Raw genomic sequence first — 22454 nt, 5'->3', positions numbered from 1 at the left:
CAGTGCCTCTGAAGTCCAGTGAGACTTCAGGAGTGAGTCTGAGCTGAAATGGGTAGACATGTAGGAACACTTGATATGATGACTGCAGCAAGCAACTTTTCTTTATTATTTCCACTCTATAGCTGCCTTTCTACATATAGCACCAAAGGTGGCTAATGGTAATAATAAAAATACAGTAAGTCCATTTTATAGTTAGTAGAGAACACAAATCAAAGCCACATCACACATATTAAGATGAGCTGTAAAACCTATTAAGGCAAGCTGCAAATTAAGAAGTCAAGTCAGCTCAACCGGCGTGTCTAGGTTGCTTTTTTAAGTCTTTGTCAAGACAGTGGAAGGGCATCTGAAATTGGCTAAGCAGCCTTCCTAGGGAAGGACTTCCAAACCTTGGGCACAGCCACCAAAATGGCCCCAAGCCCTATTCACTAAAAGGTACATAATTACCAAAGACATGGTTCAAAGACCGCCATTGCCACAATAAATGTCTCAATCTGTAATAGTCAGAAAAAGTGGGAGGGAAAATTGATGTTCATACTTTCCGTAACACTTGCCACCTCTCTGAGAAAAAAACAGCATCTAGCCTCCAAGGAGAATGGTGTGTGTAGTTTAAAGGTATGAAGTCTGCCTTATCAGCTGAGTGAATTACTAACCAGAAAGCAGTGCTTAGCTCCAACATTGAGAATGGAGTACATTCTGGAGAGGCAGAAAACTAAATGGCAACTCCCCTGAGGCAAGTTCTCACCCAACTGTCTTAATAATGGTTCAATTTGCTAGTGGTTTCCAAGATTGCCACCTGGTGAATCTTTAGGAAGCTGATTTTCGAATTATTAATGCTGATGCAATGAAGTGGAGAATATACCAACAATTCATCTGAAAGGCATCACTTTTAATATTAAGATAAACTTGTTATACTTTTTTAAAAACTTGATCATTTAGGGAATAGCAGCAATGCCATGAAATCAACATCAAATCAGCATTCAGCTATATAGGGAAATGCTGAGAAGTCTGCCTCTTACAGGCATTAAGGAAGCTGTTGTTCTGAATGTTTCATGAAACAATCATTTTATTCTTTCTTATTACTGATTTTTGTACACTGCTATGGGAGTCTTCTCTGCTAATGAGCAGGGTATAAATGCTTCAGATAAATACAATCTGTTTTTATGCAATACAAAAGTTTACAAGAAAGAAAGAAAGAAAGAAAGAAAGAAAGAAAGAAAGAAAGAAAGAAAGAAAGAAAGAAAGAAAAGATGTTCATGTCTGAAAAATAACCAGAGTGGAATGCATAAGGTTTGAATGAAATGATGAAAACTTTGCATCATTATTCCTAAACACATGACACAAAGTCATTCTGTTGAAACTAGTGGAACAAACTTCCACATACTGGGGAAGGTGGATTACAGTATTAGTAATTCCACACTGCACAAGCCTTCAGATCAGAGCTGGAAGAATGTTTCAGATTCTTAGACATGAGCCTCAGATTAAGGACTATTCCTGCACGTAAACACATAATTTGAAGCTAACGTTTATAAGGTATAATGTGCCTTAAGAGACTTACTAGGCTGTTCCTGGCCCAAAGCTACCTATGCTTTTGAATAGCCTTACTCTTTTTTTCTTCCAGCCACTAGTAATGTTCCACATATTCCAGAATGATACTTTGAAATTTCAACTCTTTCAAGGCAAGCAGGCAAAGGTGGAAAGAGGCCATTAAGCTGCTGATCCAGAAATGCTTCTGAACCCTCAGTCTAGTGTAGGGGTTCCCAAACTGTGGTCTGCAGGCCACCAGTGGTCCATGGGCTTCATTCAGGTGGCCCATAACATCTCTGTTAATAATTTGATACAATAGAAGAAATTAAAGAAGCAAGAAAATACAATAAAAAGCATACAGTATCTAGCAAAATGCACCGTAATTGCTACAGCAGGCAGAAATGTCATTAAATGATCCACGAAAACCCTTAGCAATTTTCAAGTGGTCCATGGAAGGGAAGTTTGAGAACTACTAGTCTAGACTCAAGCATATAGGTAGCCTGCTGAGGAATCAGGCAACAGAACTAAAACAGTTGTAGTGTAGCCCCCCCCCCGCCCCCCAAAAACAGCCCCAACCACATTCAGGTAATTACATTAGTAATATGATCAAATAAAAAAATTATTTCTACAGCAATTCTCTACACATGGCAGGGCAGTGGGCTTTTGCACCTCCAACTGCAACTGAGAAGTAACCTGTAGTCATTATGCCCCACTGGGTGCCTTCAATCACATTATGTTAAGTTAGAAAACGTATTCTCTTGCATTTGTTTGTTTTTAAACTTCCACCTCTTTATTTTGAGTAAACTACGGTCCATCAGTCAACTAAGGCACAATTCTTTTCCATATCAACAGTCCAAATTTCTTCTCACTCTGATCTTTTACATTTCATGAACACGCACTTCATATACCGATTTCCTGCTTCCACCTATCCTTAAAGAGAAATACAGGGGGGAAATCCACCTTTGTCATTCATAGCTGACTCAGACTGATATGAGGCTGTTTGCAAACAATAATTAGGAGCAAAATCCCAAAACCTCAAACTCTGGCCCCAGCACATACTATCTTCCATGGAAATTCACCTTGCATCATTTCTAATTACTTATTCACTTGCTTTCTCAGTCACATTAACTATACAACTAGCGCATACGGTACACCCACACCTCTACGGAGTACAGGGGTCTTTCTTTGGCTTATCTCTTTAAGCCACTGGTCATGCCAGGTGTGCAAAAGGTTAACTCTGTAACAGACACGCAAGAAACAATTTGTTTTGTACAAACAGTACTCTTAGGGTACATACAGTGAAGACAATTACGCACTGTGCACTTTTTAAAAAAAATAGAATCTCCACACCAAGAAAAAAATGAACTAGGCACTCATTCTTAATGTTACATTTTTCCTGCATGTGTGTGTTTAATTTGCTAAACTCCTATTCTGCATCACTTCCTCAAATTTATTGTCAGGGATGAGCCAGAGGTGTCACGTTTCCCGGAGGGAGGGAGAGACGCTCAGATTTTTTTGGGGGGGGGGGGTTTAAGCCGCTCTCACTAGACTAGAGTATGGAGAAAAGGACGGGCAAAAAGATGAAGTGAAGTGAGCGGGTTCGCCATTTCCTGGCATGTTGGCGGGGTGGACGCAGAACTCAGCAGAGATCTGAACTGATGCTAATGACCACTTGTAAATTTACACTGTAAATAAAGACTATTAAAGCGTCAGGAGCCTCTCGTGGTGACTGTGTGAAGAGAGGAAGCCCGCCCCCCCTGACATTTATGGTTTGGGATTTTTTGCCTGTGCTGCACATCTTTCATGATAAGGAGATTGTGTTAAGAGAAATGGTGTTAACAATTGTGCAAATTGTAGCTTTGGCACACAAGCTCACCCACCTAGCCCATTTAGGAGCAACGTAGCTTGTCACAAACAGCATCTGCAAGTGTTCGGATCTCTCTAAAATCATGAGGAAGAGGAGAAGGAGTATTAGTATTTTTAAAGATGAGATTCTCAGAACTGTGAATACACTGACATGCAGAAGACAAAGAGCTGTGCAGTTACTGTGAAGGTTGATAAATTTGTCTGTCATTGAGATTTTTCATATTAATGTAATGTACAGTATCTGTTTTGTGGGAAACCATGGCAAAGTCAAAATCATCATCCTCTGCAAACCCCCTTGAAAACATGCTATTCAAACTAGCTCAGACATTTACATATTGGGCTTGCTAATCAGAAGGTTGGCGGTTCGAATCCACATGACGGGGTGAGCTCCCGTTGCTCAGTCCCAGCTCCTGCCCACCTAGCAGTTCGAAAGCATGCAAAAAAAGTGCAAGTAGATAAATAGGTACTGCTCTGGCGGGAAAGTAAACGGTGTTTCCGTGCGCTGCTCTGGTTTCGGTGTTCCGCTGCGCCAGAAGCGGCTTAGTCATGCTGGCCACATGACCCGGAAAAACTGTCTGTGGCCAAATGCCGGCTCCCTCGGCCTGTAAAGCAAGATGAGCGTCGCAACCCCAGAGTCGTCTGCGACTGGACTTAACTGTCAGGAGTCCTTTAACTCTTTACAGATTACTCATTTTGAATTTAAAAGCATAGTCCCTCTCCTCCCCAAGCTAAATTTGAATTGGTCAAGGTGGGGGGCTTAAAAGACAGAGGGCAGTATCCAAGTAGTTCTGTTAGCACAAGAATAACTTCTTTCCCCCTTCCTCTCCCCATGGGCCTGCCACACTCTCCCCAAATCTGCTCCAGAGGGTTGGGAGAACCCCAATAACATATTTATGGGATGTACAGGGAGAGGAAGTTCCACTGCATAGCCAGAAGTCCCTACACTAATTGAAGCATTTCATTGGATACTTCGCATATCTTCCACTTGCTGAAATAAAAAGGTCTTGTTGTGCTGCCTGAAATATATTCAAAATTATCAGAGCCAACGATTAAGAGTAGCAGAAATGGGCTGGAAAAAGGGATAATGGAACAGATTTGACCAAATGAAACTTAAGTAGAGAAGCTTAGAGGGCAAAGCCATAGTTATGGTACAGCCATCATCACTCAGTGCCAGCCAGACTATTTGTTGTGGTACTGCTGTCAAAATTGGAAATGGTTACATTACTTATTACTAGTTATTACCATTATTCTTTATATGATTTCTTACCCACCCTTCACCATGATGTGCCAGGGCAGGTTACAACAATTTAATTTAACCCTTACTGGAATACAATAAAGCCAATAAAGTTAGCTAAGCATCACTGGACTGTCAATATTTCAGTCCCGAGCTGGAAAAACATTGTTCTCTTGCAATATTGTTCTCTTCTCCCATTTCCCCCTACCAGAAATTTATTCAATGGGTTGGTATTTTTCTTCTTCAAAATATTCTTTGAGAATGGCAAAATTCATTATCAAAAATTAACTACCCATCAGCTGACATAGTTTACCAGAAAAACAAAATAGCTCTGCATGAGGTGTTCCAAGTTGCCCTGGGTTTCTGTTTGGAACATAAAATGCAGAGTATAAATAAAAAAAACTAAAAAACACTTTAAATAAAAACTTGAAAAAAAAGGTTTTATTTTGTTACATAAAACCTCTGAAGTATTTAACAGTGTAACCTCAGATGGACTTTGTCAAAATAAATAACTACATAAACGAACAGTAGGGTCCCTTGAACAGCCCACTCTCAGCTAAGATTCCTCAAAACATGTTTGGGACTGACTCAAATAAGGACATTTAAACAGGCAATTAATGAAGTCCATGCATATTATTCCAATAATATTCACACTGAGAGCAGGCTATTGTTCCCTACTCAGACCGTATTGTTTAGGTTTTTCCATGGTTTAGTTTTTTCTCCTCCTAGGAACAAGTCAAACAAACCTAAAACCACTTGCAGCTACGGTACATCTTTTTAATTGGTGTAGTATACAACCTACTTTGGAAAAACATTTGGCACAGATGAACCTAAGTGCTTAGTTGCTCAAATACAGTCTCTTATTTATCCCTCCCCGCTTGATATTTTTCAGTGCATAAAAGCTAACACTATTTTCAGCTCTTGAATTAAATCCAGGTTTTGTCATTTTCAGTGACTAGCATTTGTACATATTTGTGATGGAAAAGCAAAACACAACCCTGATGAATTACACACATGTATTTAAGTAGTTGGTTAAAAGTGAAAGATTTGTTTTTTAAAAAGATTATACAATCCAAGGACTTCCATCCTAAAACATGCTTACTCAGAAGAGAACCCCATGTCTATATACTGTACTGGAATCTACTAGAACATCTATTTTGTGAGACTGTAACTTACACATAGCAGCCACAAAATAATCTGATAACTAAAATAAACATTTTCCCCCCAAAAGTAGCATACGCTCTCAATTAAAAAGAGTGTTATTTGTTTTAATTTGGATTTTAAATTGGAAATGTTAACTGTTTTATTGATTGGCCTGATTTGTACATAACATTAAACCATAGTTAAAAATAAGGAAAAGTTTAATGCAGACTCGCCAAGGTATGCTGTTCTTTACTGCCTCCATCTCTGCTTCTGCCTCTGCCACTCTGGGAAGAAACAAACCAGAGCACTGGCTTAGCATTATGTGCGAACCAGCACTTGTGGTTTGCTTCTCTCCAAACAAACCAAGAACAGAAGCCAAGAAAAAGCCAGCTCATTATAGCCTAACACAAGCATTTTGGACAAAGTACAGTAGAACTGGGACGCGGGTGGCACTGTGGGTTAAACCACAGAGCCTAGGGCTTGCCGATCAGAAGGTTGGCAGTTCGAATCCCCGCAACGGGGTGAGCTCCCATTGCTCGGTCCCAGCTCCTGCCAACCTAGCAGTTCGAAAGCACATCAAATTGCAAGTAGATAAATAGGTACCGCTACAGCGGGAAGGTAAACGGTGTTTCCGTGTGCTGCTCTGGTTCGCCAGAAGCGGCTTTGTCATGCTGGTCACATGACCTGGAAGCTGTACACCAGCTGCCTTGGCTAATAATAATAAGAACAACAACAACAACAACAATTAATTATTTATACCCCGCCCATTCCCCAGCCACTCTGGGTGGCTTCCAACCGAATATTAAAAACAGTACAGCATCAAACATTAAAAACTTCCCTAAACAGGGCCGCCTTCAGTTGTCTTCTAAAAGTAAAATAGCTACTTATTGCCTTGACATCTGCTGGGAGGGCGTTCCACAGGGTGGATGCCACTACCGAGAAGGCCCTCTGTCTGGTTCCCTGTAAATAATGCGAGATAAGCGCCGCAAGCCCAGAGTCGGTCACGATTGGACCTAATGGTCAGGGGTCCCTTTACCTTTACCTTACAGTAGAACTAAAAGTGAAGTAAATATGTGCTTATAGTAGCTACATACAGCATTCTATAAAAATATCAAGCTATAAGAGCAGCCTTTTAGTTTCACACTGTGGTACAGCCATGCTGTGGTACATGCCTTACAAACAGATGGAACAACCATTAACAGAGTTTAAAAGGAAAGAGATGAGAATAGAATTGTTAAAGAGTGCTGTTCTCATTCTTTCTTCTAGTAGGAAGATGTCAAGCATCTCTAGACCTATGAGAGGACCACCACAGTGGGACAAAGAAGAGAGGAAAACTTGTAAGATGTATGCAAGACAGACAGCATGGGATTTCACCCGCTCAGCAACAGGAGATGCAGGATACAGAAGAGGGTGCTATTGTGAGTCACTTTATGGTCTGTAGTACATTGATGTCACGCACAACTCACACATTTATTTTATTGCACTGGTATCATGCCCTTCCTCTGTTAAGCATTCCTAAGAACTCAGGCCTTACACTCTGTCTCTTACTGACTTTACAAGCAGCATAATTGCTGATTTTGCCAGGGCTACAGAGTATGTATGGTATATACAAGTGGCTTATTCCTTACAATGAAATAACTCAGCACTAGGCTACTAAGGCAAGTACAACTCAACAGATAGGTTAAACTCTGAAGATACTGAACTGTCATATAATTGAGAGATGGTCTACATGCAATCCACAGGTGAAACACAATACTGTAACCCCCCTTGCCAACCCTGATATAGCTATTGTATCAGTCTTCAGAATCCCAACTTTTAATCTAAAAAATGAAAAGCAACTTGCTAGCACTGACTGAATAAGTCATTTACACATGGAATTTTTTTCATTATTCATGCATACTACTAAAATATTACTATTATTCATGTCTAATAAAAAAAAAGTCATCACTAAAACTGGTAAATTGCCATCAGATTTTTTGTATGTTATCTATTGTGTATTTGTGAGTACTAGTATGATTATTTTTATCCTGACTTTCCATAGTTGTCCTCTCACCACCATTTTATTCCCACTACTATCCTAACATGTAACGTAAACTGAGAGAAAGTAAGGCAGGTCAGTCACTCATTAAGCCTCTTGGTTAAGCAGGAATTTGAACTTGTGTCTTAATCATCTGAATTCCAGCAATCTAAATATGCCACCACCCAGGCTGTGACTAGGTGAGTAATTTTCAGGTTAATCACAACAATAAGCCAACAAAGGCTTATTGTAACAAAGCTGTTACAGATGTTATTAAAAATAAACAATTAAGATGAAGTCACAGCAGGAAAAAGGATGGTAAGTAAATGTTATAATTCCATGAGAAAAGTGAGCAGTAATCATGACTATGGGCTTTGACTTTTGCAAGATAAATGCAGCTACCTGCCACTAAACTAAGGTTGTTTTTATTTTAAAAAATCACTGTAGCATGTTTTTAACTTGTTGCAGATTAGCATGATACAGTAACTAACAGATCAGTTATTGTAATCTGAAGCATATTATACATGTCAATAATTAATGAATAAAACTGCCCTTTTCTGTAAATATCCCGTTTAAAAATGGGAAAGAGAAAAGTGGGTACAGTCCAAATTTCTATTCTGGCCTGGAGAAGTCCCTCAAAACAAGTATCTTAGGTAGTAGGTATCAGCAGATAGTAAACATATACTTTGAAACATCCACTATGACTTCAAAAAACTTTCACCTCACAAAAAATCTGACCTAAGACCATTCTATGCAACAGGTTTCTGGATGTTACTTTGCAACTACATAACAGACATATAAGCAATACATTACAATGGAAACTTATTCGCAACCACACATACTCTTATGCTTCCAGCTGCCATCAAGAACGTTAACACAAAATCTATTGTCTACAACCGAGCTGTATACTGTATATGAAACAACTCCATCTGCTCAGATTCATGAGACAGACTCTGATAGCTTACAGTTTAAACCTATCAAATGAAGTGAGAAAGCAGATCTACAAAGCCAGATGGAACCTAGCAATAATCTACTACTGCACAGCCTGAGAAGAAGAAAAAATACAGAACCTCAGTTGTTCTAACCTACTGCTCCCAGCTAAACCACTAAAATGTGTCACTGATCTTCCGCCTATCCTGCAAAATGACACATCCCTCTCAAAGGTTTGGGTGGTAGGCCTGTACTTGATTACTGTACAGCTAGCCCACCAAGCCAGCCTAAAAAAACTACTTACCAGCAACAACAGGCCACATGACACACAAATAAAGAAACCAAATTTGGCAACAAACTGAGATGTCAACTTTGTCCCCACATGTACTCAGGCAATGATAATGTCAATCACAACATGATGTTAATCACTTGTGTATCTTCCAATGCCATGCTGCATTCCTTCTTTATGCAGAAAATAAACGGACACAATCTGACATCAGAAATGGAAATATCCAAAAACCAGTAAGTGAACATTTCAACCCACCAAGACACTCTGAAACTGACCTTAAGGTGGCCATACTGAATTAAAAGAAAAGGAAGACTGCAATGTGAAACCACCAAATTGCAACCATTAGTCTCCTTCCCCCATTTATATATGTGCTTGCCAATTTAGGATTACACTTGGCTACCATTCTGGAATCAGTCTTAGTGATAGAAAGACTAAGAAAAGCTCCAATGCAGACTCACACATTTCTACTTTCTATGCTCATCATTGATGATGCTATTTGGCACACAAGCTGAGCCACCTTTCTCCCAACCTCGGTAGTGGTGGGCAATGATCTCAGCCTGCTCAGAGCTTCAACATTAGGTGAAAGAACTTGAGCCGGAGCAACTCAGACACACAGTGGCCAAAACATTAAGCTCCAGACCTTACAGAAAGGGAGGAGGAAAGGGTATTTGGCTGCTGTTGGCCAAACAACAGCAATTGAAGGATTTTACATTTTTTTGACTTTGCATCCGAAGCCAGCCAAAAATGTTGGAGCCCCAATATAATAATAATAATAATAATAATAATAATAATAATAATAATAATAATTTATTATTTATACCCCCGCACATCCAGCTGGGTTTCCCCAGCCACTCTGGGCGGCTTCCAACCGAATATTAAAAACAGTACAGCATCAAACATTAAAAACTTCCCTAAACAGGGCCGATAATATGAAATACAATTATATGACTAACATTTTCATAAGTAATAAAAGCTGATGTTCCTTAAGCAGCTTTGACAGGCTCACACACCACCTTCTCAAGGAATGACCCATCCAGCTGCCTAGGCATGCTTTCCCCCCCATTTGGCATCACTACTACTGATGTAGGAGCTTTTCTCTCCCACCCACCAGCATATTTTTAAAATAAATAAATGAAAGCATTCAATGGATGGTAAAAAAAAAATTGCTAGTTGCAAACACACAGTTCAGAGTGTTTGCAATTAGACAGGTATGAAAAATAAATTCTCTGCAATCCAATCTGTTTCACTTTCCTATACTGCTAAATAAACAGCTTGCCACAGCTGCAATTGGCAGATATGGCCATTAAAGTAATGCAGCAAACACTGGATAATTTTTCTTTAAACATTTTATACATAAAACTCAATTTGACATTTCTTAGAAAGAAGAACCAATTTTTCTCTTGCCCTTATATTTCTACCCTCTGATATTTCTTCTTCCATCTCTGAAGCTGGCAAGAGATCACTGAATGACATCTCTGTCTTTACTGACTCATAGGCAATAAATATTCCATGGTATTAGGTGCCCCATAGAAACAGGGGAAAATCCATTCCATTTGAAGTCTTTAGGCATTGTTAAAGAGAAGTAACAAGAATAATTCATGCACTTAATGTCACATGTGCAGAGTAATACTATTCTCACATTACACTGGGTGGGACCAAGGATATGACAACCTCTATGGTAGCAGAGCAGCTGACTTGTTCAATGCATGCTCTTCCCAGGAACAGAGGGGGAAATATGCAACCGGGGGGGGGGGGACTCTTAAAGATACAGAGTTCCTGTAAACAGCACCCACCACTCAGGGACTGTGCTGACAACACCAACATGCCACCCGTAAAGGCAACCAATGAACTCACAATGAGGCATACACACCCTGCACCACCAAGCACAATATGACAAAATAGCACCAACAGCACACAGGCAGAATAGATCGTGCTATTGCAAGTTCCCAGGCTGCCCAAAAAATAGGAGCTCAAATGGTGTTACCCTTCTCACAAGTACTAATTTATGACACTTAAAGTGAGGAATCTATATATATATAAATGTAGACACTGTGTGCGCGGAGGTAACACCCTTGTACCATAACCGCTGAACTGAATTGCATCAAATTAGGGCAAAGCGTACCTTGCCCATCAGGGAGAGATCTGACGTAAAAATTTTTTTCAAAAAAACACACCTTTCACACCTAAAATAATGATTAAACACAAAAAGGGCCCACAAATTATACATTACCAGCAGAAGCTCTGAAGACTCCAGCAGCATCCAATAGAAAGGCAGATCACGCACTTTCACCAGCAAAAGCTCTGAAGGGCGGTGCCAAATAATGATGTCATCAACCAAGCAACTGAAACCACCAAGGTGGCCATTACCCGACAACCCACAGAGTCAGGCTGGGGCCAAGGAATGGAGATACAGGGTGGAGGCCTCAGCTCGCATTTAAATACTAGCCCAAACCTAGGCCTCGCCTCTACTTTAAAGCCTACAAACTAGGGCTCTGCTCTACAGTACTTTACAAACTAGGCCTCGGCTCTACTTTACAGCCCACAGACTAGGCCTCAGCTCTACAGCCCTTTAAATACTATCCCAAATGGAGCCCTGGGTGGGGGGGGAGGAGGGGCCCAAATAGGTCATGGGCTGACACAGGGTGGGGGAGCCACAGGGTGGGGGGAGGGGGAGACGGGATACCTCATGGGTCGCTACAGGATGGGAGTAAACACAGGGATGAGACACAACCAGGGGGGGGGCAGATAGTCCAGAGGGAAACAGACACATCCTCCCCCTTTCCTGGGAAACATTGACCCTGAACATAGCTGTCAAGTTTTCCCTTTTCTCGCGAGGAAGCCTATTCATCATAAGGGAATTTCCCTTTTTTTAAAAAGGGAGAACTTGACAGCTATGACCCTGAGTCAGGCACAGGAACGCATCATGGATCGTCACAGGGTGGGGGCAGCCACAGGGATAACCCACAGCAATGCATGGGAGGGTCAACTAATAATAAATATAACACAGCACCCTCATAACTCCCTGGGATAAGGATTTAAGCTCCACCCAGGAAAAACAGGATTGTATCCAATGCAACACTGACTCAACGAAGCTCACACAAAGGGAATCCATCACTGCACCTTCATTGCAATCCATCAAATCTATCAAAGTTGGGGGCATTCTCAAGAAAAGACTGGAGTGATGGCACAGAGGGCTGAAGCAGGGAGGATGAACGAGGACAATATGGTAGAGATACCCTACCCCACATCCTAGGTCTTACCTGAAGATCCACTGACCCTCAGGAGAAGCTTCTGATGGGTGAAGGGGTTGAAGGAGGGACAAGAGATGGGGAATTCCCCTTATGCTAGCATCCTTTACCAAATGGTGCACTGGATGCAACCCAATTGGTTGTGTCAAGTTCGGGGCAAAGACTTTCCCAGCAACAGAGCTAGGCAAAACACACATTTTTGAATAATTAAAATTATGTACATAAAATATTATATTGACTATGAAGTAAAAATGCTTTAGATAAGAAAAATTTAAAACACAAATATATATCCATCATGTTATTTCCCCCCCATGCTATCATTCATTCAGTATTTTTTATTAATGTAAATATGTAATTCCAAATGCACATGAGTATATTTATACCTTTACAACAACTAAAAACAAATAAAAATAAAAATACATATTTAAAAAGCTAATTGAGTCCAACTTAGGAAACTGAAGACTATGTTAACATTGGATTAGCCCTCAATACAAACAATTTACAAGCTCTTACCTCTTTGATTAATCATACTACAGTACATATGAAAATAACCTTTCTACAGGTGTGTAATGTGTATCAGCATAAACTTGCATTGACCTGGTTGTACAAGTTGCACACAGCCAGATGTTCATTCAGCATTCCAAGATTTTAGTGATTATCACTTAGATTATGCCACACCCCTGGCCTTGCCTTTTTTTAAAAAAATAACACTGTCATTCTCGAAACAGAAGTCATCTGAAAAACTTACTTTAAAAAATTGTAACCTGCCTGGGTTTTTTTAATCAACTTTAGGAAAAGTGCATATTTAAGTAATGCAGGCAGTTGATTAAAAAATAAGATCAAGTTACTTTAAAAATAAAAGTTCGACATTTAAGGAACATCGGTGCTTTCTGTACCCTCTGTACATAAGAACACAAGAATCCTACAGTATCAGACCAAAGGCCCAAGCCCGGCACCCTGTCCTCAGACTGGCCAACCAATTGCCCATGGGACACCTGCAAGCAGAACCTGAGCTCAACAGCACTTTTTTCACTAGCAATTCCCAGGAACAGGCATTCGAGGCACATTGCCTGTAACAGTGGAGGCAGAACATAGCCATCATGGCTAATAGCCACTGATAGCCTTATCCTCCATGTATTAATCTAATCCTCTTTCAAAGCCATCCAAGTTGGTGGCCATCAGTATCCTTTTGTGGAAGCAAATTCCACAGTTTGACTAAGCACTGTGTGAAGAAGTACTTTCTTTTGTCTGTCCTGAATCTTCCAATCTGAATCTTCATTGGATCTCCATGAGTTCTAATATTTTCTCTGTCTACTTTTCTCCACACAATGCATGATTTTCATAGAATCAGAGAGTTGTAGAATTGGAAGGGACCTTTAGGGTATTTTGTCTAACCCCCTGCAATTAAATTTCTGCAATTAAATTTCTATCATGTCCCCTCTTACTCACCTTTTTTCTAAACTAAAATTCCCCAAATATATTGTAACCTATCCTCCTATGGGAGTTGCTCCATCCCCCGGATCATTTTGGCTGCCCTCTTCTGAACCTTTTCTAGCTCTGCTATAGCTTTTTGAGGTGAGGCAATCAGATCTGTACACAGTGTGCAAAGTGTGACCACACCAAAGAAATGTATAATGGCATTATGTTATCAATTTTCAATGCCCTTCCTAATGAACCCTAGCATGGAATTTGCACTTTCCACAGCTACTGCACATTAAGTCCACATACATCTGCATCCAGTCATTCACTACAATCCCAGGGTTGAGAACATTTGAGTTCTTTAAGAACTTACAGGTAGATGCCATCCAGACCCAGTGATTTGTAAGTTTTTATTTCTGTCAATAAGAACTTTGTCTCATTGCGGTGCTATTTGCCTCTGTTCCTCAGACTCCCTTTCATATGATGACAGCCTCTGCATTTGTGACCAAGCACAGGTGGGAGACATCACGCAATACTTGTTAATTTTTGTGCCTGTCTAGTTGGCCCTGCAGCATTTCACAAAAATCTACTTTGAATGTCCTGGCTTTCAACACCCTACCCTAGCAACCTAAATTTTATTTCCAGGAACTCTCAACCACATTTCCCCATGTCACTGGAGCCAACATGCACCATGACAACTGACCACCCCCACCCCAAATCCTATCTACCAGACAATCTAGGCAACAGGCATCATCTGCAACCTTCATGCCAGACAGGCAAGTCACCCTGTTGTCTGCACATCCACCACAAACCCAGCATCTATGTTCCCAATGATTGTCACCCACTACCAGGATCTTCTCCCCACTTGCAGATAAGTAGCTTCCTCAGAGAGACACCTGTCTTCCCCAAGATCCTCCCTGCCCATGACAGAAGGCAAGCTGTCATCCTAGGCTGGGGACACACCTATCACATCCCCAAAGGGGACTCAACTAACACTGATGTAATTAAATATTAAATTTATATTTCAAATATAAGACAGAGTTTAACTTGTACCCGACATTCCAATGTTCAGTATTGCATGGCTCTACTGAATTGTTATTGCCATCTTCCTAGCAAAAATAAATAAATTCTACCCCCAGCCAAATTCAAATGTATCTCAGTGTGTCCCCAAACATGTTCATGTGTGTGGTGCGAAAAGAAGGGCACTTAAGTATCAGTTGTTACAAAAAATTATATGGGACACTTTTTATCATAATACTTTCTATTTGCTGGTGCAGAACAAAATACTGCCAACACCAGGGATCATTTTTTGTCCTCATCTCCTTTTGGCTTTCAGAACAAAATATTTCCATGGGCACTTAAATCTGCTTCCCTAAATACATGTTGGACAGTGTTATCGAAGCTACGAACATGAGTTTGACCAAACTGCGGAAGGCAGTGGAACCTGGCGTGCTATGGTCCATGGGGTCACGAAGAGTCAGACACGACTAAACAACAACAACAAATCCATGTTCTTCCCCTAACACTATACATTAGCTGAGATGGAAAAAAGGCCTATACTGTATTCTCAAAACAAAATTCAGATTCAATTGGTATTCATTTTGTCCCATAAGTTTTTCATGCACAGAGGGGGGCGGGACACACACACACACACACACACACACACACACATCTCTAGATGGCAACTAGCTAAAATGTGAAGACATTGTTATATTTTATGCAAGTGGCAACATTCTGGAAGAATGTAGTTCTACTTCTGCATAAGTTTTGCAATGAAAATGCAGGTTAAGATTTTCTTCCAGGTGAAAACAGTATACATGCACTCACTGCCTTTCTACAGCCAAAACACACATAAGCAACTTTAACCGTCTAGAGGGCTTGGGAGCTGGGGGCACTGTCATGCAGTGGTTCCGCTCCTTCCTCCTGGGCCGTGTTCAGAAAGTGGTGGGGGGGGGATGAGTGTTCAGACCCCTGGGCTCTCACTTGTGGGGTGCCTCAGGGTTCTGTCCTCTCCCCCATGCTTTTTAACATCTATATGCAGCCGCTGGGAGAGATCATCAGGGGGTTTGGGCTGGGTGTCCATCAGTATGCTGATGATACCCAGCTCTACCTCTCTTTTAAATCAGAACGAGTGAAGGCGGTGAAGGTCCTGTGTGAGTGCTTGGAGGCAGTTGGAGGATGGATGGCGGCTAACAGATTGAGATTGAATCCTGACAAGACAGAAGTACGGTTTGTGGGGGACAGGAGGCGGGCGGGTGTGGAGGACTCCCTGGTCCTGAATGGGGTAACTGTGCCCCTGAAAGACCAGGTGCGCAGCCTGGGAGTCATTTTAGACTCACAGCTGTCCATGGAGGCACAGGTCAACTCTGTGTCCAAGGCAGCTGTTTATCAGCTCCATCTGGTACGCAGGCTGAGTCCCTACCTGCCCACTGACTGTCTCTCCAGAGTGGTGCATGATCTAGTTATCTCTCGCTTGGACTACTGCAATGCGCTCTACGTGGGGCTACCTTTGAAGGTGACCCGGAAACTACAACTAATCCAGAATGCGGCAGCTAGACTGGTGACTGGGAGCGGCCGCCGAGACCACATAACACCGGTCCTGAAAGACCTACATTGGCTCCCAGTACGTTTCCGAGCACAATTCAAAGTGTTGGTGTTGACCTTTAAAGCCCTAAACGGCCTCGGTCCGGTATACCTGAAGGAGCGTCTCCACCCCCATCGTTCTGCCCGGACACTGAGGTCCAGCACCGAAGGCCTTCTGGCAGTTCCCTCATTGCGAGAAGCCAAGTTACAGGGAACCAGGCAGAGGGCCTTCTCGGTAGTGGCACCCACCCTGTGGAATGCCCTCCCACTAGAGGTCAAAGAGAACAACAATTACCAGACCTTTAGAAGGCATCTCAAGGCAGCCCTGTTTAGGGAAGCTTTTAATGTGTGATGGATTTCTGTATTTTAATGTTTGATGGATTTCTGTATTTTAGAATTTCTGTTTTGTTGGAAGCCGCCCAGAGTGGCTGGGGGAACCTGGCCAGATGGGCGGGGTGTAAATAATAAATTATTATTATTATTATAACCACGGACAAACGGGAAAGAGTGAATGGTCTATGGAATTACAGGTAGGTAGCCGTGTTGGTCTGGCATAGTCGAAACAAAATACGTAAAAAAAACATTCCAGTAGCACCTTAGAGACCAACTAAGTTTGTCATTAGTATGAGCTTTCGTGCGCATGCACACTTCTTCAGATTGTCTATGGAGGTTATTCTCCACCCCTAACTAGACAGTATCCAGGGACAAACTGCCTCTTAACCAAAAAAACCAGGAGAAAGACGACGCTAGCTGACCCCTGAGACCTACACCTGGGAAAGAAACGCTTGGCGTCAACACACCTCGACGGTCGTAGCCTCCAAGGACCATTCGAGCCCCGGGAGCTGCCCAGCCTAAACCGCAGTCAGGGCGGCAGACTGTTTACACCAGTCCGCCGCCGCCACTTACTCACCCCACCAGAAGCGTTTCACGTTCTGCACACCAAGCACTTTCTCTCACTCACACACACACATACACACTCCCTCCCTCAGGCACCCGCCGCCCTTCCCATCCCTCTGCCCCCTCTCCCGAGCCTTTTTCCCGGTGTCTGCAAGAACCGCCGCCGCCTTCCCGCTTCTCTCCCTCGGGTTCTCCTACCCACTGAGGGAGAATGGGCGGTGGTTTTTTTTAGGGGGGGGGAGACACACACACACACACACACACACACACACACACAGCCCGCCTTCCCATTCTGCCGCCCACCCCGCCGCCGGAAAAAAGCGGCCCCCTCAGCCCGCCAAGCCAGGCCGAGGAAGCGAGCGGAGAGAGCGGAGGGAGCTCCCCGCAATGGAGGCGCCCGGCCCGGGGCAATGGGGGGGGTGCTGTCGCCGCCGCCGCTGCCAAGGCAGATTTCGGCGCTTACCTTCTTCATGAGGCCAAGCCGCCTCCGGGTGGCCGAAGGGAGCAGCCCGGAGGAGTCCTTCGCTGCCTGGTCTCCAACCCCGAGCTGCCGTTTCCCGAGAGCGGCAGCCACAGGCCTCGCTCTGGGCCGGACTCTGCCCAGGACAACTTCCTAGGCCAAGCGGGCAACTCCTTCCGGAGCAAAGGAACAGAAGCGCTGAAGGGAGAAAGAGCGCGAGCGGGGGCGCGGGGGAGGAGGAGGGGGCGGAGGGAGAGCGCCGGTCTCCCTCGGTTTGGGGCTCCTCGCCCTGCCCAGCGGGAGAGGGAAGGGGGAAGAAGAAAGGAGGTTGGCGGCAGCAGCAGCAGCAGCAGCAGCAACCGCCACCCACAGACCGCCTAGGCCTCGCCTTCGAGGGCGCCACCTTTCGCCGTTGCTATGCAACGCCTGCTTTGGGGATGGGGGGGGGGGTGGAAGGCGTTTTGCAAGCTCCTGGAAATCACAGCACCAGGAAAGGGGCGCGCGTTTTTTTCAGGGCGGGGGATGGGTCACTGTGAGCGCGACGGTTATCCCCTGATCTGCATGTCAACAGAATCGCCTCCTGAATAAACACGATCAGGCTGCATTCCTATGCAATTCCCCCTTTGCTGAGGAAATTCAGTCAAGAGTCTTGTGCGGCGCCTTTAAAAAGCCTAGCTAGCGAGTTTTATTATATCGTGGTTTTGAATCCACGGAAGCTTATGGCTTAATAAACGCGTTGGTCTTCTTAGGTTCCACACGGCTCTCAGTTGGTTTTGCTGTAAGGCTTACTACCACCCTTGATTTCTTTCTTTTTTTCTTTTGAGCTGCCATGCATAGGGGTTGCACTGTTAGGGTCACAATTGATAATACACTCTTAACGCAAGTTAAATGCTGGTGTGAGGTATTCTGATCATATTTCCTCCCTGCTAATTTAGCACAGATTATCAATATGTTTACCCTAGTCTTACCTTTAACACCCTAAACGGTATGGGGCTAATATTCCTTAAGCCAAGGCTTCCTGCTGCCATACCTAGAGATAAATTTAACACGTAGAAGCTCATCATCATAGTTCCCATAGCTACATACTCCAAGGCTAATACATTGGTCCATGAACAAATGTATACATATGGTGTGTATGATATTGTATGTGTGTTTGTGCATTGATATGAGGAAAAAACTATGGGGTACCCAAGAGCCCATATAGCAGGCATCCCCAAACTTTGGCCCTCCAGATGTTTTGGACTACAATTCCCATCATCCCTGACCACTGGTCCTCTTAGCTAGGGATCATGGGAGTTGTAGGCCAAAACATCTGGAGGGCCGCAGTTTGGGGGTGCCTGCCATATAGAGTCCTTTTGTAGGTTCTCTATCGGTAGGAGAAAATAACAGACCAACCAGAGAATATTGAGAAGCAAAGCAGCTAGTAAGCCTGATCTTTATTAACTGTTGCAACAGGGTGCTCCCCCACACACAGGAGAGAGGAAGAGGACCCAGAACATCATACATACATCACAGAAGGGGTGTAGGCTAAGACACCCATCCACCCAATACATCATACCTGATGTGGTTTAGTTGTGTCCGACTGTTCGTGACCCCATGGACACATCATACCTACATCACAGAAAAGGCGCTCTACAATAGAAACCTGAGTGTGTTTTTTTATCTCCTGTCTGGCAAGTTACCTGATTGCATTATCTGGGTTTTGGCCACTCTTTTGTCATTATAACTACTTAATTCCTGAATCTAGATCACAGGTCACAGGCTCACACCCTGTTCATATCTTGAATGTGCCCTTAAGACAGGATTTGTGAGTACAGGATTTGTGAGGAAAGAGACAATGGGGAGGTTTCCCGCTTTGACCTTGCAGAGGAATATTTGAGGTCAATTTGTTCAGGACCTTTTCTATGGGGTTTCAGACGTGGTTTAATATATACAGTTAAGAACATGTATATATGACCTTTAAATAAATAAATAAAAACTTAGTTGGTCTTTAAGGTGCTACTGAATGATTTTTTTTATTTTGTTTCGACTCAGACCAACACGGCTACCTACCTGTAACTTTAAATTCTTATAACCTTAAAATTCTTATATCGCTGCTGCTGTGGCATTGCTCTCCTATGTTCCTGCTTCACTACTTCCATATGAACCTGTTCAGGCACTATGCCAAGCAATGGAGGCCCTGCTGGTTCCACCTGCTCCTCTGAAGAAATAGTAGTGTCTAGGAAGCTATACGCCGGCTCCCTCGGCCAATAATGCAAGATGAGCGCGCAACCCCAGAGTCGGTCATGACTGGACCTAATGGTCAGGGGTCCCTTTACCTTTACCTTTAGGTGCCAACATGCTCATCCCAAAGAGGCTCCCTGCTCACTTTACATGACTGTCAAATAATAGTTTGGGGCTTAATTTTTATCCATTGTGGTTGATCTGTTACTCTGTGTTTTATATTTGATGCTTATGGTAAATCACCTGGAGGTTCATTAATAGAAAGGAAGGATATAAATATTTTAAATAAAACAGAATGAGATAAGTTTGAAATATAGCCATACTGGCACAATGTGCACAGTGAGCAAAACTAATCACAGTTAATACTGAATTTCCCCAAAATGGATGATTAACTTATTATTCAAACTAATACTGAATTACTATTCAAATTTATTTCCAGTTTTACCACTATTAACAGCCCCAGTTATATCTACCTGTATAAGATGTGTAAGTTGGTCCTTTGTGTGTTGTGTGTGTTGATTCAGAAGTATGCCCCACTGAATTTAATGGGGCCCAGTCCCAAGCGAGTGCATATAGGATTCCTACAGCTGTTACTTTATGCACACATTCATGGAAGAAAGTACTGTATCCTGAATTCAGTGGGACTTGCCATTTTGTAAACATGCATTGGATATGGCTGCAGAAATGCTTAGCTAGCTGGTTTGTGCCTGTAATTGTTATTCTGTATTATGATATCTGTTCTATGCGTTCAAAGATTCCAGCAAAGCAATATTAGAGATGAAGAAATGTCCCACAATCTGGTTATGGAATTCTCTGGCACTCCCTGAATTTTGTCATATTGCTAGATCTCCGGTGCTTATATAACCTGAATCTTCCAAGAAAAGTCAAACCAATTAAGAGTGTGAAAGCTAATTTCTGCTATTGGACAGGTTTGTTCAGTAAAAGTTGTCTTGGTAGCTATATGCTTTCAACTGCCACATTGTTTTCCCCTACTCTATTTCATAAAGTGTATGAATAAAAACTACTGGGAAATTGCATTAGTAATATGATCAGATTTGAGTTACAAGCTCTGAGTGAATCTGAAATTAGAATACAGATTATCTCTGTGGATCATGGCAATAAGCATAAGATTGACATAACTATAATATGACACTATATCCCCCATGATACCATGAAACAAGCCTCTAGCCACCTGCTGAAAGGCATTCAGGAATATCCTGAGTTCACCCACATATGATTTAAGGATCAACACATGCAAATTTAGTTGTCAAGTACAGGATACTCAAACTCCTCAATGAGATCCATCCCCACAATGACGGTGATTTGAAGGCAGCTCACAGACAGAGATGCCTACCGGTAGTCCGACTCTTCCGTGACCCCATGGACCAGAGCATGCCAGGCACTCCTGTCTTCCACTGTCTCCCGGAGTTTCGTCAAATTCATGTTGGTCCCTTCTATAACACTGTCCAACCACTTATTTCACAACCCCTCCCCCTCTCCACTGGCATGTCTTGGCAAAAAGGTATTTAAAAACCTAGATTCAAAGGCTAGTTGGCTGTCATAGCTCCAACAGGACAGCATTTATTCAGTGCTCCCCAGGACTCAGCATACTTAGGCTTCGCTCTAAGGGCAGGTATACCCCCCCTTTCTCCATCTATTGTGGGTTTATGGCAAAGGTGTCATGCCCATGCTCCTGAAGGCCTTTAAAATAGTTAGGGAATCTTTTATGCTTTAATTAAGGTGTGCACCTATCATAATTTGCTACCTGCTTAGACTGTAACTTTGCTGTGTGAAGCAGCACTCTTATATATTCCATCACTCCTATGTTCTATAATAAACCAAGCTTTCTTTATTTCTTTGTGGGTGAGCTTCTTGTGGGCATAAGGGTAAGGGTTAGCACACATCCATAACAAGCACACTCCAGCAAAAGATCCTAAAACCTCTCAGCATTGTGTATATGAACATACATGAGCACTGGCTGTTCACATGTGAGTCCAGGAACGCACGCATAACAAAGCAACGTATCAGATATATGTTGCTCAGAGTTTTTATATTAGCACAATTTTTGCTATGCCAAAATTATTAAAATTAAATAGACATGTGAATTTATCATTTACCAAAATTATATATTTGGGAAACAATTAACTCCAGAATTTATTGATAGGAATGTATCTAGTCTACCCGCAAGATTCTTAACAATTTTTAGTACAACTGGAACCATTATTCTATTCCATTGCACAGTGTTGATAACCAGGAACTAGCTGTTGTTAGCAAATAAAAATCTGTATATCATTTCTTTCTATCTTGCTTTAAAGTTAATTCTCTAGTAGTTTTTTTGAAAATAAATAAAGCCACCACCAAATATCCTGCAAGAGGGTAGCTTTCTTAGGTCTTTTGTTCTGCATCCTGATTTGTAACTATGTTCTGGCCTGTACTTTTACGTATGCTTTGCATTGCAGCCTTAAATTGCTCGCATATCATTGTCTGTGGGGTTGGGGCCTGCATCTGCTTCTCTTTCTCCCAAGGCATCTCAATCTTGACCTGTCATGCCCCTATTATTCCAGTCCTTGCACTCTTAAAAGAAAGAACAGCTATTGTGTGGTGCTTTTGTGATGGAGATT

General features: G+C 42.4%; 1 protein-coding gene across 1 annotated transcript in view; it reads right to left on the bottom strand.

The window, feature by feature from the left end:
• FRS2 (fibroblast growth factor receptor substrate 2) overlaps positions 1-17961 on the bottom strand; it is a 46001-nt gene extending 28040 nt beyond the window's left edge. Inside the window, exon 1 of the mRNA XM_035127115.2 lies at positions 17614-17961. The gene's annotated coding sequence lies outside the window, so the exon portion shown is untranslated. The remainder of the gene's footprint in view (positions 1-17613) is intronic.
• Between the last annotated feature and the right edge of the window lie 4493 nt (positions 17962-22454).

The sequence above is a fragment of the Zootoca vivipara genome, chromosome 10, assembly GCF_963506605.1.
Source record: "Zootoca vivipara chromosome 10, rZooViv1.1, whole genome shotgun sequence".
In the NCBI taxonomy this organism is placed as follows: Eukaryota; Metazoa; Chordata; class Lepidosauria; order Squamata; family Lacertidae; genus Zootoca; species Zootoca vivipara.
Note: the sequence above shows the minus strand (reverse complement) of the source record. Positions and strands in the feature narration are given on the sequence as shown.